Raw genomic sequence first — 12,176 nt, 5'->3', positions numbered from 1 at the left:
TTAAAAAACCTCATAAAATGAAATTTTCATGCCATGGAACCTTTAAGAAATTGACTTATGCAACCCAGTTTGTGAATAAGTCACGAGTCACAAATAATCCAGTGGAACGAGACACTGCGTCTTGGTGTTGACGCTATGGGGAAACACCCTCTGCGTGACCGGTGTCTGAGCATGTGTAAACACGCCAATTCATTGCCAGACTTTTGAAGTGGAACTTCGACACTGCGTCTTGTTGTTAAAGCTATGGGGAACACAATAGCCACTATGCCATGCTGAGAGAGGGAGAGGAGACAAACGAGAGAAATGGGACATATCAAAATATGGCCATAAACTCTCATTCACCAGGCTCTAAACCCCAATGGAATCCCAGGGGGAGCGCACCACCAGCTTGACCAGCCGCTGCATACGCTTTACCTACGAGCCGTGAGGTGGTCGCCAGAGCCCTCAATGAGGATACCTCACTCTGTGAGAGATAGCTAGCCAGCATCTAGGGGGCATCTTCACATACCCCTGCTCACATTCAACCTGCTCACAAATGTTGAAAAGGAAAAATGCTCACATTTTGGTCTCTTCCAGGTCCTCTTCACCTCAGTGTGAAGGTCCTGAAGGAATGGAAGTCTCACAGGGGAGAGGCGATCATGACCTGCCAGGAAGTGCTCGTCCAGTCAGCTGTGAGAGACTTCCCACTTATCACATGTCCAAGTCAAATTCAACCTGTCCGTCGTGCGAGCCATTACGTCAAGCAATTCCCCGTATGTGGGGCTTATGGAGGGAGAGGCTCAGTAATCTCAATCATGTTCTGCTCCCACCACAAGCATGAATTTAACTTTTTCACTGTAAACTTTTCGCAGTGAGCACATTCAGCTCCCTTGAGAACTGAACTTGTGTACTCTGCACCTAGGAGCTCATGCGTGTCCTCTGGTGTCATGAAGCAAGGACACGTAGGAACACATTTCCTGAGACTCCTGCTCACCAATGCCACACGTTAAAAAACAAACGGCTCCTGAAGACAAAAAGCTGATGACATGTGACTTCCCTGTCGAAAAAAAACAGCATATGCTGGTTAGGTATATTTTGAAGCATGGCAGCTGGTTTGAGCTGGTTTAAGCTGGGCCTTTTGCTGGGAATGAGGTGGTTTAAGCTGGTCAAGTGCTGGTCCTAAGATGGTCCTAAAAAAACTAGCTCCAGCTCAGGACCAGCTTAAACCCGCTCATGAACAACTTAGGACCAGAATAAACCAGCTGCCATGCTTCAAAACATATACCTAACCAGTATGCTGTTTTTTTTCAGCAGGGTTAGTTGCCCTTTTATGAGCACTTCAAAAGGAAACTGGAAACAGCTGGTGAACAAGGTGGATAAAAACACTTTCTGGAAATTTGCATACAATGCAAGACATTACTAATTTATTTATCATTTTTAATTAATTTCAAATCATTTATGCTTTTTTATGCCAATTTGTGCATCTATAGTTACATTAACAACTTTACAAGGCATAACAACAAGTAAGAGGGAGTGAAGCAGCACTGACCCTGAGCCAATCCTTATTGCTGAGCCTTGCATCATTTCATAGCAATGACGCAACACATTATAGCATAAGGAAACTCCCAATACACTTCAAGTTCAGGACATCATGAGGTACAATTATATAGTGTGTAGTGTTGTTGCAGAGAGAAGAACTCTGTACTAGAGCCCTGACGTCTAGGCAAAAAAATTGGCAAAATTTGGGCTGTCAGTGAAAATGTAATAGACCTCTAATAGTCCAAGAATAGACTATCACATGACTAGAACATGAATTTCACATATAATGTCCTTAGGTGGACCCATGACTCTATACACAGTGTAGAAGCTGCCAAGTTATTAGTGACCAGAACTCCCCCTCAATAAGACAAGTGTGGTAATAGCCATTCCCACTTTGACAATCGGGCAATCACCTTATCCAGCATACCCTCCCAATTCTTCATCTGATATTGTGCATTGCCTATAAACACACCTAATACTTTTAAACCTTCCCTTCCCCATCTCAAATCACCTGGAAGTTTTGGATATCCTACCTCATCCAAACGACCCATAATATAACTCTCCCAATGTACTTTGGTAAATCCTGTAACACAAAAATGTTATCTATAATTGACCTGGGACACAAAACATTTGATCTTTCTCAATCAAAAACTGTAAACAATACTTGATTCTATTCGCCAGACATTTTGCCAGTATCTTAATCCAGACACAATAACAACACTGGTCTCCACTTTTTCAATACACATAAATCCCCCTTTTTTGGTAACAATGACTGCATATCGACAGCTTAAAGGAAGAGACTTTTCTTTAAAGGTCCCATGGCATGGCATTTTTCTATTATTTTATAATGTTTCCTGAGGTGTACTTATATTGTTAGTATGATTTTTACATCATAAATGTCATAATTTAGAAATAAAAGGCATTTTTTCTATACTGCTGTTTGCCCTGTGGCTGAAGGCCCTGTTACAAGAGGCGTGTCTGCTGTGAGACTTCAGTAAAAACGCCCACTGTTGTGATTGGCTGACATCTTTGCATTTGATATGAGCGGAGGGGGCGTGGTTTAACGAGGTCTACGAGGCACGAGCAGGCACGAGCAGCTGCCAGAGAGATGGATGGACCGGAGTTCACTTCACATCGGTTCTGTCAGTCTCAGTTCAGTGAACTGTTTTAGTTACAGCATATACTTCAGGTTATTAGTCTATTTCTAGTCAGAGGGACTGTCACTCATGTCAGAAAGTTAGTAACTTTAGTAAATTATGGATCAGCGCTGACTGGAGACGCGAACCGTTTAGAACGTTTCAGTCCAATGTGGTGAACTGATTCGGTTCACTAAAAAGAACCGGTTCAAAAGAAAGATCGTTCGCGAACCGGACATCACTAATGTACCAGAGACTGAGCTCAGCGATTGCTAACAAAGTTATTTATAGTAACTACTGAGTTATGAGAGCGCTGTCAGTCAGCGCGAGTTTATTGTGTTTGTATTTGAGAGTTCTGAATAAACACGAGTCCCAGTCACGCCGAGTCCGTCTTCATCATTATTACCAACTTTGTAACACATGCAAAGTACCATTACAGCTGTCGAGATGAACGAGTTATGAGTAAGTGTTGATAATACCATTATTTTTAGATATGTTCCTATCATATGGAAAGCGTCAGTGACGCGCATTGAGTACACAGCGCAAACAAAGACAACAGCAGTAATCGAATGTAATCCAGTTTATTGTGGGAATAGCTGGCTAGCCTAGCCCAGATACCCTCACGCTTACCCCTCTTCTGCTTAATCTCGCGCCGCGTTTGGTGCCTCCGCTGTGGGCCAGATGCAGTACTGGGGGTCGGGGATGTTGGAGGCCGACTGGCCAGTGCAGCCCGAGCCTCGGCGTGTGTAAGGTTTATCTCTAAAGATGTTACTCTGCTGATGTTGAGCAGAAACGACTGTATGCACATTGTAGAACAGATAGACGCGACGAGGACGTACAAAAACTGACTCTCAAGATAGAAAACACGAAAACACCGTTCTGTCGGGAGAGAGAGAAGCCGCAGCGTGTGCACGAATAATAAATAATTAGCTACCAGTGTTGGGCACGTTACTTTAAAAAAGTAATTAGTTATAGTTACTAGTTACTTCTTACAAATAGTAACTGAGTTAGTAACTGAGTTACATCATTATAAAAGTAACTAATTACCAGGGAAAGTAATTACTGCGTTACTTTTTTTTTCTTTCAAATGTTCAAATATGTCAAATAATTTGGATGCCCCCAATATTAGATATGTTAAATGAATGAATTGGACACTAAATAGAATAAATTATTATTATAAAACATTGTACATTAATGTGCACTATTGTAATGTTGCTGTGGGACAATGTGAGAGACACCTATCAAATTCAATGCATTATTGTAAATTATCAGTAGGCCTACTATAGTGTAAATATTGTGTAAATATTATCAGTACTATACTTTCCTGTGGTAGTGGAGCTCACGTTATCACCTGGGTTTTTAGCCACTAATTTTGTGGCATATGATGATGTGAGGCGCTTCAGAATCACTTGCCACCGGCGTGGAGAGACTCTTTCTTCCTGGGCATAAGTTGCACGTTACTTAAATATTCTTACCTTTCACCTCAACGAGGGAAAAGTAGCGCTTATACTTCCAATTTGCGAAAGCTACCTTTGAAGTCGTTGGACTATCGCTGAATGTGCATATGCGTGTGCGTCATAGGTGTGTGTGTGTGTGTGTGTGTGTGTGTGTGTGTGTGTGTGTGTGTGTGTGTGTGTGTGTGTGTGTGTGTGTGTGTGTGTGTGTGTGTGTGTGTGTGTGTGTGTGTGTGAACCATAGACCGTGAAAAAAAATAGGTGTGAACTCAACCTATCAACTTCAACCTTGTCTCCCACCCACCAATCATCATCAGTTATGTGTACCACCCATAGACCGTAAAAAAACCGCACCCCCGTACCACCGCACCCACCCCCAACACGCATGGCTGGTGCGCGCGCACACGCACACACACGCACACACACACACACATTGCAGGTCCGACTGACAGAGAGCCTGTTCGGATGAAAAGCGCTTCAGTGAGCTCAATTATAGTAACGCGACTAACGCCGCATTTTTTTCCCTCAGTAACGCTAACGGCGTTGTAACGAGAGAAACAGTAATTCGTTTGATTACTCGTTACTGAAAAAAATAATTCCGTAAGTAACGCCGTTTATCTGTAACGCCGTTATTCCCAACACTGTTAGCTACACATAAGAAATCACTGATCACAGATCAGAAGGAACTGAAAAAAGACTTCTGTTTTCATTTGTACATCCAAACACTGAGAAACTGCCAGCGTTCACTCGTTTACAAGCAATGATCTCTCGAGCGCTTGCATGGGCGTGCCAGATTCTCTGGGTGGAGGAAAGGGAGGTAACCGTTCCTGCTTGGACGTCAAACCAGGAGACTTCAGGATTGGCTAGTCTGGCCTGTCATTTTCTCAAAGGCAGAGAAAGACACCCAGAACTCGGGTTTACACCGATCAACATTTCTATCCACTTGGGGACAATATTCAGGCTAGGGGAACTCATATTAATGTTGAAAAACCTCATAAAATGAAGATTTCATGCCATGGGACCTTTAAAATATCTTAAATCCACTCCAATTACAGTCCAAAATTGTTTATAAAATTCAACTGGCAATCCATCTATTCATGGAGACCGCCCTGAGGACTGCTGCATTGCCTCTGTGAGTTCCCTGAAAGTAATTTCATTGTCCAGCAATTTCTCTGTTCATCTGCTAACTTTGGTCAATCCTGGAGTGATTCCTCAGTACTTTTAGAGTCACATGATTCTTTACTATATAATGTTGCATAAAAATCCACTGCCATTTTTCTTATTTCCACCGGATCAGAAGTTATAGTTCCATTTAGTTTCTGTTGAACATTTTTCTTTTCCAAGTAAAAAAAAAATAGAGTATCCGTATATTTAATGGAGCAAAACCTTCCTCTTATCAGTGCTCCCTTTGTCCGCTCGTGTAGGAAAGTTCCAAGTTCCATTCTCTTCTTTTTCAAAAAGTCTTTCAGCACAATTCCAGGATTATCCATTAGTTATTTTTCTAACTGCACAATGTCTCTTTCCAGTCTTTGTACTGTTACTTTAATTTGTGATGAAGCATGCAAGGTATAATTCTGGCAGAGGACTACCCATCTCCCACCATTGGCTAAGATTCTCAAAATAACTCTTTCTCATTTTCCATTCATTCCAAAACAAAGTAAATCTTTCACAAAACAAAACATCTTCTAGTTCTAACAGTTTAACATTGATATGCCAAAATATGTGCGTCTCGACAATTCTTTAATGTTTAAATCTTAACCAATATGATGATCTGAAAAAGCATTAGGTGAATGAAAAACATTCATAACTCTATTGTTCCATATTTTTCCAAAATAAAACCGATCCAATCTAGCTCCACAGACCATATTGTCACTGTCAGTCACTTTGACCCATGTGTACTGTCTTTCCTGTTTATTCCTTACTCTCCATATACATCTATCAAACAATTTTATTCATTATTTTGGAGTACTAAACTAGAGCCCCGTTTCCAACGAAATTACCCGGAACAATTTGTACCAGGAACTTTTTTCCCCAGGAACTTTTTCTCCCCCAGACCTGTCAAAAGTACCGTGAAGATTAGGCAAATTAGTCCGGTGACGTAGGACTGCGCGCGACTGCTCCTCCCAGTCAGCGACGGAGAGTAATCATTATTGCGCGACACTGTCTGCAACAATAACAAGTATGGAGGAGATGCAAGCAGCGCTGCTTTTGTTGGTTATGTATTGGTTTTCTAACGAGGTAATTAACAAAACGGCGGAAAAGAGACGAGCACTGATACAAAAGCGTATTCTGAAAGCTCGTAAAGCTAGATTAAAAATAAGACAACGTATTTTATCAGCTATTACGGACATTGACCGTGAGATGGCTGAGACGAACGCGCGCCATCGGATAGAAAGAGCAAGACTGGTAAGAACCTAATTCATCAAAATAAACCAGAGTTGTGAATAATGTTATTATAGATTGCGTCAACTTATTTTTTGCCACCTTTGTGTGTTTTAGATATGCGACTACTATCGAATGCGTCGTGTTTCGCCATCGGTTTAGGCTACACAAAGAACAACGGAATGGTGGGACAGCGTGGTTCCAGCGTGGACAGACATGACACAAACTACAAACATTGTGTACCCATTAGGGATGGGCGATATCTTATCGTTTGCGATATACCGGTAAAAATTCTCCCCACGATAAGAATTTGACTTCCCGCGATAATAACGATAAAGCCTAGTTGATAGCGCGACCCATCCGCACCTTGCCACCGCTGGCCGTCTCTTGATGCTTAAAGCGTTATCACTTTATGATGGCCGCGGTGGCTGCGTTCGTCAATTTGTATAGCTGAACGGGGGTTGGAGAGAGAATTGTCTTGTGGTGCCCCCCCGCAGCACTCGGTGCCCTAAGCGCCGCGCAATGGGAGCGGCGGCACTGAATCCGCATCTCACGTGCAGAGCGAAAACAACTATGGCGGAAGCGTTCATAGCTAAACGAGGGGCTACCTGAGGGCAATCTGAACCTGTACATACAGATGTACTTTCACTCGCTGAGCACTTGGACTGAGCGCTTAAGAGATTCGCTCTGTGTCAATCGATCGGTAAAGCACACTATTTGTGTTCATCCCAATGAATGCGCAGTGCATTTGACGCACAGTAAACACTAGTGTGAGGCGCGCGACTGAGAGCGCTCAGTGTTTCACACACACTCAAAGAGAGAGCGAGAGAGTCTTATACCACAAAGAATTGACGTGCTACATGTAAACAATATCCTTTGTTGTATTTTCCTGTAAAATAATGGCGTTTATTTGGAATTATTCAGCCTTTCGTGAACAGGAAGAAACTAATGCACAAACGGGAATCTCATTGGCTGGCGTGCACCTATTACTGTGCCTGTTTTGATTTCAGCAAATCAGTTAGAATGAGCGCTGACAACGTGATTAATATTCATGAACCCAGAAGCTCATTAATCCTTAGTGCAGTTTATTTTTATTAGTAGAAGAATTCGTGGTATTATTATCTTATCAACTCAAATTACTGAAGTCCTATCATTAAATCATTATTTTCAACTTTTTTGTAATCTGAAGACATTTTTGGGATAATTACTTTTGCTGTTTCTGCTATTTACCACTGTTTGCACCATGAGTGTATGAATAAATACAGAATCGGTTTACATGTAAAACTTGTCATTGATTTCAAAATTATTATTGTTTGTATTGTGTGATGTTTTTTAGCACAATTGCACTATTTAAACATTACCTGCACCTTTGCACTATTTAAACATTACCTGCACCTTTACAGAAGACAATTATATCTGCAACTTTTCCATTTCTGAAAAGGCTGGTGTGGAATTTTACATTAAAAAAAATTAATTAATTAAAAAAAAAAAAAAAAAAATTTATTTATATATATATATATATATATATATATATATATATATATATATATATATATATATATATATATATATATATATAATTTTAATTTTTTAATGTATTATAGGAGCCTATTTGATGACATGTACGTTTTACTTTAGATCATTGTTTGTTTTTCTGAAACTCGCAAGAATGCATGCAGCTTTCACTTGTATCCAAAAACAAGGGGAATGATACTACATTTATCGTCATTGATATCGTTATCGCAATAAATACTAGAAAATATCGGGATAAATTTTTAAGTCCATATCGCCCATCCCTAGTACCCATTCAAAAAACAATTGCCATTGCACTGTGGAAACTTGCAACCAACTCAGAGTACAGAAGCATCTCTCATTTATGTGGGTGTGAATTGCTACTGTGTGTCACCGTGTACACGATTTCTGTTGTTCATCTGTTGAGAAGGTACTCATGCAAGAACTTCAGTTATTCTGCGTTTTTCAGGGGGACCTAGTGGACATGGGTTTATTACTACCAGATGTAACAGAACATTTGTGGACATGATGTGGGGTACTATGTCCTTGGTGATGCAGCTAAAACGAAATGACTGCAGTACACTCAAGGTCAAGTCCCTGGTGATAGCATGTTGTGTTCTGCCTAACCTCTGCGAAATGAATGGTGACGAGTTCAGAGAAGAATGGGTTACGAGTACTTTAAACCAGCCTGACGGAGCTCTGTCATCCACTGTAGAAGCTGAGGGTCTCGATTCATGTACAGGTCTATTGAAGTTTTTGACTACAATGTAGTAAACTTCAGTGGCACACGTTATAGAGATGAGAGGAGAAAAATAACCTTAGAGGCTGCAATGGAATTTTTTATGCTGTATACACCTGTTGTACATTGTTTAAAGTGTACCACTTTATTTTAATAATAAAAAAATTACTGCTGCATCACGCTTTGGTTTTACATTATTCTGTTAACAGTCACCCCCCATTCAGGCAGAGAGATTTTATATGCTTTTAAAATGATTGCCGCTCATGTGTCCTTGTGACAACACACAACCAAGGTATCAGACTCAGAATTGTAGACTGTTTATATGATAGAAATGTTCAAATACATAAATATTACACATTTTTGTATATAATGAAGCTAAAGCCAAGTTGTATTTTTTTGAGCATTTTTCTTTTTAAAATGACTTTGTCATAAATATAAAACGTCATAAGTGACTTATCAGGTTGTTAAACACATTACCAACACTGCTTATTTGAACGTGCACTTTCACCTGGTTTAACCTTTTTAATGCAAAATGGGATGAATGGGTTGATGGGCAATCCAGATTCTCAATGGGTTATAATAGCTCAGTTCCAAAACAAAAGATTTTCTATAAAAGGATAATGAGGTTTAAGTCATTCATAACAGACGTGTGAAAAGTTCATTGAATGAAAACAAAGACTGAATTAAGCAGTTGAAAGATTAGTTTACTATACTGCAAGTATGTGTTTTATAGATAAGATGCTTATCACAATAACATAATGATAACATTTCTTAGCGTTCACTAAAAAAAAATAACGAGTTATTGCTTCATACAATATGCTTCATTAAATGCATAATTTTAGAGATTTCATACGTTTTCATACATTTTTATATGTTTAAAAATATTTTTGTTTTAATGTTTGAGCCTATATATCTTCATATTAATAACAGTCTGAGTAATTATCAGTCTTGAATTGTAAACTATTAACTATTATATAAAATACAAGTGTGCAAAGACAAATAAATTACTAGAACAATAAAATACAAATGTGAAAAGAACAATATAAAATAGTGAATTTTTCAGTGACTGGACAACCTGTCCAAGAGCTGTGCCAACACGTACAATATATAAAATACAAATTTGTTGGTGCAAACAGAGACGTTCATTCAATCGACTGGTCTTTGTGGCTACTTCTTGAACGATTGGGCAAACTGTCCTAGAACAGACAGAAAACCGTCCTGAAAGTCCCTCTGCTGCCATCTGCTTTCTTCCACTTCTGACTGCAGGAATGCCAACCCTTGCCTCCTCATATCTCTCTCCTCGGCCTGGCTCTCAAGTAACAGCTGCATATATTGGTCACGCTGTTCTTGTCCACGCTGCAGGACGGCCTGGTTAGCATCCTCCATGTCCCTCAGTGCATCAAGAAAGTCACAGTCCCTTTTCCCTAAGTAGAACAATTGTACAGAAACACATGGAAATAAAAACACATGGCAACCATGAAACAATAGAAACCATCAATTCATAATTTAAAGTGTTTTCACCACAAAATCTTCATTTGAACAATGCCCAGCTTGCAATTTTTATCATGGGCAATTTAAGTTTACAATTAAAAACAACACAACAACTCAAAACCATTAAGGAATACAAATCATTTACAGGTCAGTTTTTAAATATATACTTTTTTTTTCAGCTTTATACCTCAGCGTGTGTGCGTTTCGGCAGGAGACACGGGGCGAGGGCTACTGGTGATAGCAGGGGAAAACACGCTGATCTCCGTTGCCTGCAATTCATTGGGGCCACTCGTTATGTCTGGAAAAACACGTCAGCCATCATCCTTCCCTCAGTATTCCTGTTTTGGTTCACATTAACAGTAGGCCCATCACTAGGCCTCGTATTATCACCCACAACAACGCCACTATCTTGTACTTCACTCGTAGTCTGAGGTTGTACTTCCCAGACATCTGAACCATTATCACGATCTCCATCATCAGCATCCTGCTGCGGATTCACACTATTCCGAGTCTTATGTGGACATGCAACCCTCTTATGACCAATGTCTCGGCATTCAAAGCATTTCATACTTCCGGTACTCGCAAATACTAAATACGATTTTCCTTCATGCAAAAGTCTGAATGACACATCAACTCTGGTTCATTCAGAAATGGATTCCATTGGGGACACGCAGCCATTCTGCTGCCACATTATAGCATAAGGAAACTCCCGATACACTTCAAGTTCAGGACATTCTGAGGAGTATATACAGTTGTGTTGTTGCAGGGAGAAGAACTCTGTACAATCCTTTCAGCGAAGGTAAAGTAAAGGAGCTGAACATCACCCCGGATGAGGAAAGATCGCAGCAGGTGAAACACACACGTTACATGTACACATTTAGAGCAGTGTGTTTTATAACGTGTAATGTTCTGTGTATTTGGTTGAGAAACAGATGTTGTGAGAGAGAGAGAGATGTTGAGTGTTTATGTGTTTAATGCATGTGTGTTCCTCTGAAGAGGCAGGTGGATGGTGGAAAGGCCAAGCCGAAGCGACTGGAGGGATTGAGGAGGAAGGCCATCAGAGATATGGAGGAGTAGCAGGAACAGAAAGAAGTCGGGGTGTTAGAGTCAACTCAAGTAGCCCAAAGAGTGTTTGACTGAGAGAAAAGATAATGTCGAGTATTTAATGCAATTTTTTCATATACATAAGATTTAATGTTTGGAATTTTTAAAACTTCTCCTTAATTTATTTGGTGCAGTATTCAGAATAATGCTCACTGTGGCCTGCAGAGGGCAGTGTGTTTCTCTTAAAATACTGGCTTGTCCAGACTGCTCTCATCTCTAATCTCTTAAAGTCTTTAGCTTTCCAAACCTCACTCCACAAATGATCACACTGCTCATCCCTGCTATAGGGTGAAAAATCAATGTCACACCCTGTTTGTCACATCATATACACATCCTGGAAATCACAGAACCTCTTAAGCTAAGATCAGATAGTGTTACATAAAAAGACACTTCAGTCCGACTTTCTCCTTAAATTAATATCTGTACAGTTCTAACTGCTAATAGTGCTGCTGATATGTAAATATCTTTTTTATGTTAATATATATAGGTGAATATTAAATGTGGTCTTTTTTATGGGTTTTCAGTATTTTAATCACCCTGTTTTGTGTTTTGGCCTGAGTTTTCTAAAATATTCTAAATTAGCGGCCCCCCACTGTCCAATACAATATTCAACATCCCATATTATAATATTAACAGAACTATAACTATAAAATAAATATACAGTGATGGCCAAAATTATTAGAACACTTGGCATCTGGCAGTCGTCTTATTGGGCCTGTATTTATTTTCCAAGAAGACAATGACCCGAAACATTCTTTTAACTATTGCCGGAAATACCTGCGACGGAAGGAATCTGCTGGAACATTGAAAATTATGTACTGGTCCCCTCAAAGTCTGGAC

The 12,176-nt window shown here is 39.9% G+C and overlaps 1 long non-coding RNA gene across 1 annotated transcript; it reads left to right on the top strand.

The window, feature by feature from the left end:
• The first annotated feature begins 6,234 nt into the window (after positions 1–6,234).
• Positions 6,235–9,770, top strand: LOC307138499. The gene is made up of 3 exons (XR_013818029.1): positions 6,235–6,514; positions 6,608–6,729; positions 8,291–9,770. It is a non-coding gene; the product is annotated as an uncharacterized lncRNA (long non-coding RNA).
• Positions 9,771–12,176: the final 2,406 nt, after the last annotated feature.

The sequence above is a fragment of the Gobio gobio genome, assembly GCF_949357685.1.
Source record: "Gobio gobio genome assembly, chromosome: 15".
Classification (NCBI taxonomy): Eukaryota; Metazoa; Chordata; class Actinopteri; order Cypriniformes; family Gobionidae; genus Gobio; species Gobio gobio.
Note: the sequence above shows the minus strand (reverse complement) of the source record. Positions and strands in the feature narration are given on the sequence as shown.